The 7,660-nt window shown below is 37.3% G+C and overlaps 1 non-coding gene across 1 annotated transcript; it reads left to right on the top strand.

Moving 5' to 3' along the window:
* The first annotated feature begins 6,224 nt into the window (after positions 1-6,224).
* Positions 6,225-6,331, top strand: LOC131241835 (small nucleolar RNA R71). Its single transcript, XR_009169403.1, has one exon. It is a non-coding gene; the product is annotated as a small nucleolar RNA R71 (small nucleolar RNA).
* The last annotated feature ends 1,329 nt before the right edge of the window (positions 6,332-7,660 follow it).

Below are 7,660 nucleotides of genomic sequence, written 5' to 3'. Positions count from 1 at the left end.
CGTGTCTGACTATGCTCTTGGGGCAGTTTTAGGCTAGAGAAAAGAAAAGAAGCCCTACGTTTTTCATTATGCAAGTAGAACTCTAAATCCTGCCCAAGTGAACTACTCCACTATGGAAAAGGAGCTCTTAACCATAGTATTCACTTTGGACAAATTTAGGTCCTACTTGATCGGATCCAAGATCGTTGTTTACACAGATCATGTGGCACTCAAGTATCTTCTTTCTAAGAACGATGTTAAGCCCTACCTGATAAGATGGATCCTCCTACTCCAAGAATTTGATTTAAAAATAAAAGATAAAAAATGAGTAAAGAATGTAGTGTCTAACCATCTTTCTCGCCATATAAATGACATATTCCTTAATGAATAATTGTTCAAAGTCTCTCATTCACCTTGGTTTGTTGATATTGCTAATTATCTTGCCATAGGTTTCACATCGACACGTTGGACTGCGCAAGATAAGAAGAAAATTTTCACCAAGGTGCAAATTCTTTTGGGATGATCCATATTTATTTAAATATTGCCCAAACCAAATCTTAAGGAGATGTGTGCCAGATGATGAACATCAAAGTATCATCTCCTTCTGTCACTCTCAGGCCTGCGGGTGGTCACTTTTCTGCTAAAAAGACCATGGGTAAGATTCTACAGTGTGGCTTTTACTAGCCCATTATGTTCAAGGACACTCATGAGTTTTGCAAGGCTTGTGAACGTTATTAGAAATTGAAAGCATTGTCTCATCAAAATATGCTGCCCTTGAACCCCATCCTTATCATAGAAGTATTTAATTATTAGAGCATTGATTTCATGGGACTATTCCCCCAATCCTTTGGAAATCTATATATTTTGTTGGCCGTGGACTATGTCACTAAATGGGTTAAAGAAATTTCGTGCTGGAACAATGACCATCAAACGGTCAATAAGTTTTTAAAAGAGAACATCCTTTCTCAGTTCGAAATGCCTCGAGCCATCATTAGTGAGGGGGCTTACATTTTTGTAATAGGTCATTCACGACTTTAATGAAGAAATGTGGCATCTCTCATAAGGTGAACACTCCATACCACCCCCAAGTAAGTGGGCAAGCTGAGATTTCAAATAGAAAAATTAAACACATTTTGGAAAAGATGATTAACCTTGACTGTAAGGATTGGTCAATTCGATTAACTGATGCTTTATGGGCTTACCGTACTGCATTTAAAACCCTATTGGAATGTCTCCCTTTAGACTTATCGATGGGAAAGCTTACCACTTGCCTGTGGAATTGGAACATAGAGCCTACTGGGCCATCAAAAATCCAAATTTTAACTTGGACAACGTTGGCTTGCTATACAAACTTCAGTTGAATGAACTCAAAGAAATCTGGAATGATGTGTACGAGAACTCGAGAATTTGTAAGAATGGGATGAAGGCATTTCATGACCAACACATTCTTCGAAAATCATTCGCACCAGGTCAGAAAGTCATATTGTATAATTCTCAGTTACATCTCTTTCTAGGTAAGCTTCGACCTCATTGGACCGACCCTTTCACTGTTATCAATGTTTATCCTCATGGGGCTGTCGAGATTTGAAATCCAACTAATGATAATGATTTTAAAGTAAATGGACATCGATTAAAGCCATTTGTTGAGAAATTTAATTTAAAGGACATGTCCATACTTCTGAATGATCTTGTGTATCAGATTGATCTCCTAGTTTGATGGAGGTATGGGTAGGTTACTACTTTCATAGGACTAGGGTAGTTTTCTTTTTGTCATTATATGATAGTTGGTTTTATGCTGTTAGGATAGTTTGTTTTTCAATTGTTCTAGGACAGTTTGCTTTTTGTTAGTTTAACTCATATGCTGACCCACTTTCACGCTGAGATTCTTTGGGAAGAGCCATTCGGTTTCTTCATCAGGTACTACCTTTTCATCACTTCTCCTTTACTTTTGTTGTCTCATGTGCATTGCATGCCTATATCTCTTACATTGAGGACAATGTAGATTTTAGGTTAGGGATGGGAGATTAGGCTACTTAATCAGTATTTTCTTAGCCTTGATTCAAAATTGTGAATGTTTTTAAAAAAATTTCTAAAAATTCTTGTGAATTTGAGTGATGTTGAAGGATAGTCTTGATTTAAGAAGTACAAGGTACTTAATGGTGGTGATTTACGACTCTTAGATTCAATTACCTGTTAGATTTCATAGTTAAGTTCGAATTATTAATCCTTGATTATAAGTTTTAAACATTGATTGAGTCATGATTTCACATGTCACATCTAGCTTATACATTAAATTTTCAGTTCAACATTGAAGGGTTAACTTAGTAATCACTAAGCATGGAAGGAACCAGTTGGGGAATTTGTCCATCATGTTCTTTGAAAAAAAAAAGGAGAGAAGAATATCTAGCTAAAAAACAATTATCACTGAAAATGGCTACCTGTTAAAGATCTTTAAAAAGGTTGACACAGCGTGACGCCGTCGATGGAAAAATCAAAAGTTGGAAGAATAAAAAGGCTAAATTGTAATGGAAGTTTCGGTTTAGGTTTGGTTATTCAGAATGCTCTTTTTGATTACCATTGATATCATGAAAATTGAGAATTGGACCTTTAATTGTAATAAGTCGAGGTTGCATTATACACTTATGGAACTCAATGTTTAGAATTGTTCTAATCGATGGATTAATACTTTAAACTTGACCATGAAGTTTACCGTGCGCTTGAGTTTAGGATAAACTAATGCTCAGCATTAATACATCTTAGAATTCTAATATTTAGATTTTTTTTTTGCAAAAATCACTTAAGTTTATAGAAATTGTCCTATAATTCTTAAAATATTTTTCGCATACTTTGCACGGGACTAGCAAAATGCTGGTTGGGGAATGTGTTGAGGGTCAAATATTGCATATTAGACCCAAATATTACTTGGTTTTATCAACATGATAATGTTTAACGTTCTATTTTAATCATGTTTTTGTTGCAATATGAATTTAAGAGCTTGGATTGAAAAAGGCTGCTAAAGGCATGAATTTGATGCTCAGGAATCACCAAGGCAAGGGACGGATCTTAGGGGACCGAGATTGAAGAATTCACACGCCAAAGGTTTGAGAAAACCCAGTGATTGAAGATAAAGTGGCCTAAAAACTGTCTTAAATACAATATCACAGGATTCCCACCATCCATTTTGTTTGAAACTTTATATCTGGCCCGAGGATCATAAAGTAATCGTATACATAAAATTTTAGGAATTTAATCTTTGTGGAAGTGGCCCAACGGAAAGATCAGCCACAAAACCACCGATTTGGGGCCCACCTGATCTCTGGATATGCTTCAAACTTGGGCTCACCCCCTTAAATTGGATGGAAGGATGGATGAACGAAACAAATTTCTCAAAACATCATTGTGGACCCCACCTTGAGTGGTGTGCATGTGCACATCACACGTGCACTCGTAGTGCATCGAAACCAGGAGGTCGGTCAGCGTGCGCTGACCCGGTCGACCTCTCTCCCTTACGCACATCAAGCGGACGTCCATTCGCTGTGGAGTGTGGTGGCCCACCATCGTTGATTAGATGGACAATCTAAACCATGCAATGCATCTAAACGATGGGGCTAACCATAACCATGATGTCCTTCTACAACCATGCACATACATACACGAAGGCCAAGTTCAAATACAGGATTAATGGCAGGAAGATTTAATCCCTTGGGCTGCACCAAAATCAAGCAAAGTCATCCATTCTTGAATGAAATTTCACCACGAATCCAATGGATGGAGTGGTTTTCTTCGTTAACACCGATCAGGGGTCCACCGAGCATCTTAGTGCAACCACATGTGTAAGCAAGCGCGTCCGGATGCACTCGACCACCGTGGGCCATTCTGCGATCACGATCACAATCAGATGAGTGATCCAGACCATCTAAAACTCTCCCAAGGTGTAAATGACCAAGGCTAGGAAGGCTGAACAGATTAGATTGCCAAAAATGATTGGCCATCCCCTTAAATGCAGGTTAAGCACGGTTTCACTGTGAAAGGGAGTGTGTAACTCCTTACGCAAAGCTCCCACAAACTTCTCTCCAACCACCGACCCTCTCCGGCCTATAAGAGAGAGAGAGAGAGGGACATGAGGGGATCATTTGACGTGTGGACGTGAAGTTTTTGAGAGAGAGAGAGAGTGAGAAGGATGGCCGGCCATCTTCATCATCAAGAGTTCTTCCTTCCTTATTCTTTATTTGTTTTGTTTTTTTAAGAGGATTTTAGCTTGATCATGTCTATGATTGGATAAACCTCTTAGCTAGGTCTAAGAGGTGAAGCTTGTAGCGTGATGGGTTGTTTTCTATGGCTTTGATTCATGTCTGAGTTGAACTAACTTTGATTCTAGTTTGATTATAAGGAATACTCGTAGTTTTTAATGGTTTATTTTGACTTAAATTACAATGGATCTGCGATAGCTTTGAGTATGTTCTTTTCATTATTGTGATTGTGAATTTAAAAAATATTGTTGTTCACCATCGTCCCATGGGCATGGTTGGATGATGGAATCCTTCTAAATCTTCATAATTATCTTCAGAGTGTTTTTGAATTAGCACATTATATTGTTTGCTTTGTCTCATCAGCATGGTTTAGTGATGGAGTCACTTCTAGTTCTCATACCTCTCATACATTGAGAACTAGATCAAAGGAAGTTAAGATTTGATTTTTAATGAGATATCTTCTAATTGGATGAAGATGGGACTCTGATGGCCTGCTCAACCAGTCGAGTGGCATCTACGACCAGTCGAGTCCTGTCCATGACTGGTTGTGTGGGACTCATTTTAGTTGCTGGACTTTAAGTCGAGCCTTCAGGACTAGTCGAGCACTGTTCACACGACCGGTCGAGCAGTCTCCACGACTGGTCGAGGCTTTAACAAAAAATTTTAAAAATAAGTAACAAACTTTGGACTGGTCGAGCCAGTGATAGGATAAGTTGAACTTAGTCTAAGACTAGTCAAAAAACAGATTATGCACTTATAAAATGACCCAATTAAATTATGTATTCAAGATAACCTATCTTATGGCCAATCTAGGGTCATTCATACCTTGTAAGCAATATATGAATATTGAATCTTCTTTTGCTTCAGTTGATAGTTGTTCTTTGAAGTTCACGAACCTTGAGATCTTGACATAGGATGAAGCTTGATCTTTAGACCATTTGAAGCTTGAAATTGAAGTACTTGTCTTGTATTCCAACTTGAGTTTTAACTACCAAAGTGAAGACTATTGTCTTGCCTTTAGATAAAGCTTTGAAACCTTGAACTTTGAAGTTTGAAGGAGTGAACTATGTACTTGAACTTGTATATCTCTTGATCTTACATTTGAAGTTCTTGAGGTAAAGACCTTTGATCTTGTACATGAGATGCAATGTCTTGAGCTTGTAGATGGGCTACGCAAGACACAAATTCTAGGAAGTTTTGAAACTACAAAATTTGACAATCATAGGAGCTATAAAACATAACACTTACAGATTTAACCTCGGTCTTACCAAGATTATTACTATATCGTGACTCTACACTTGGGGTTGTGAATAGTTGAGCAGGAAGCATCCCCCTTTCTATAACCATAAAACATGAATACATCTTTTGCATATATTTTGTAAGTTCTCGTATTGCTTGAGTAAGCCCTTGATTTGTGTAGAATTTTGAACCAGTTCTTCTTGAGGTTTCACTTGATTTGGAATTTGATTAAAGATACTTGAAGGGTAGTAGTTTGTCCATTCCTCCAACTAAAGTTTGGATGATTTCTCCAATTAGGATTGTACGTATTGGAGGTAGATCCATTGAAAGGTCTTTAGTAATTATTCACAACATCGGATTGCTTATTCAACACCTCTTAAAAGGCAGGTATTGTTGAACAATTTTTAGTTGTGTGAACGTTGCAAGCACAAATACCGCAAACAGTTTCCTTAACCTTATCCTTCTTTAGTTCCATGACCTTAAATTTCCTTATGAGATTTGACACTTTTGCATTGATATTATCATCCTCTTTCAGAAGGTATAATCCGCCCCTCTCCTTTGATTGAGTAGGCCTATAAGTGATGCTTGATTTTGGGTAAGTGTCCCATGATTATGTTTTCAGTAAGTTTGTTTAAGTAGTCCCACACATTATCGACATTTTTATTCATGAATTACCTATTGCACATTGTCTCAACCAATTGGAGCATGGAAGATGTCAGTCCATCATAGAAACAATGTGTAATGTGCCACGTTTCAAAACCGTGTTGTGGGCATGAACTAACAAGATCCTTAAACCTCTCCCAACATTGGAAGAATGTTTCATCCTCCTTTTGGGCAAATTTTATGATTGACTTCCTAAGGGTGTTCATTTTATGGTGTGAAATAAAAATTATTTATGAATTCCCTTATCATGTCATTCCATGTGCAAATAGATCTAGGACGTAGTGAATACAAACACATCTTATCTTTCTCTTTCAAAGAAAAGGGAAAGAGTTTTAGTTTAACCATGTCCTTAGACATGTTTGGAAAATATAAAGTGACTATTGTAAATGTTATTGTGAAAATCTAGTACCTGTAGTATTGTCAAATTATGTTGTGCCAAACCATTTAGTACTTGCATCATGCTTTGAGTTGAAGTGATCAGGTTCGTACATTTATAAGTTCTGTGGATCTTCATCGAACTTACTTACATCTTCAAGTTGAAGTGAAGAGTGCTCATGGTTTCAAGGTAAAATTCAAGAACTCAAGTTCAAGTTTGAAGTTCAATTACAGTACGCTAAAGACTCAAGAACTCAAGCGTAACTCAAGCTGTCGAACTCAAACTTCAAGCATCTCAAGTATTCAAGATTTTGAAGCAAATGATGTTTCAAGTGTTCTTACTTACAAATAGGTTTGGATGACCCTAGATTGACCTTACATTGTGTCATTTCTTTACATATTTTATGTGGGCCTTTTCTTTTGTTTATTTATCTTTTTCTCGACTAGTCTTAGACCTTGTTCAACTAGTTCAAGTACTGGCTCGACCAGTCTAAGAGTTTTTTCGACCAGTCCAAGGTTTGTTGCTACTTTACAAAATTTTCTGTTAGGCTCTTGACCAGTCCTGGAGACTGCTCGCCCAGTCGAGTGAACAATGCTCGACCAGTCGTGCAGGATCGACTCAAAGTCTAGCAACATTTTTAGGTCCCACTCGAGCAGTCGAGTGCATGGCTCGACCAGTCGATCATGCCACTCGACTAGTCGAGTAACGACCTTATCTTATCACGTCAGAAATTTTGAAATTTTGTTGGTCCTTTGACCAGTCGAACTGACCCTTAGACCAATCGAGTGAACAATATTTTCACCTATAAATAGAGCATAAATTTTAGAGATTATTCATTCATAAAAAAAAGATCAAGACACCACTCTAAGAGATAAGTTTGTGATATTTTTAAGTTATATTATGCTCATTTAATATTCTCTTTAATTAGCTTTTGTTATTTGATTTTGAGATCTTTATTCCATTCTTACTTTAAGAAGGGATTTGAGTTTTTCCCTCTCTTGAGATCAAAATCAAATCAAGCTAGCTCAGGTTGATTTAATTAAAAATCATTTAGAACTAGAACCTTTTCATCTGTGAGACTGGACATTGAACATCTTCGTCTACATCGGATCGGTTCTACCGGGCTTCTTCAAACGAGAATTTCTAGATAAGT

Source organism: Magnolia sinica, chromosome 3 (genome assembly GCF_029962835.1).
Source record: "Magnolia sinica isolate HGM2019 chromosome 3, MsV1, whole genome shotgun sequence".
Taxonomy (NCBI): Eukaryota; Viridiplantae; Streptophyta; class Magnoliopsida; order Magnoliales; family Magnoliaceae; genus Magnolia; species Magnolia sinica.
Note: the sequence above shows the minus strand (reverse complement) of the source record. Positions and strands in the feature narration are given on the sequence as shown.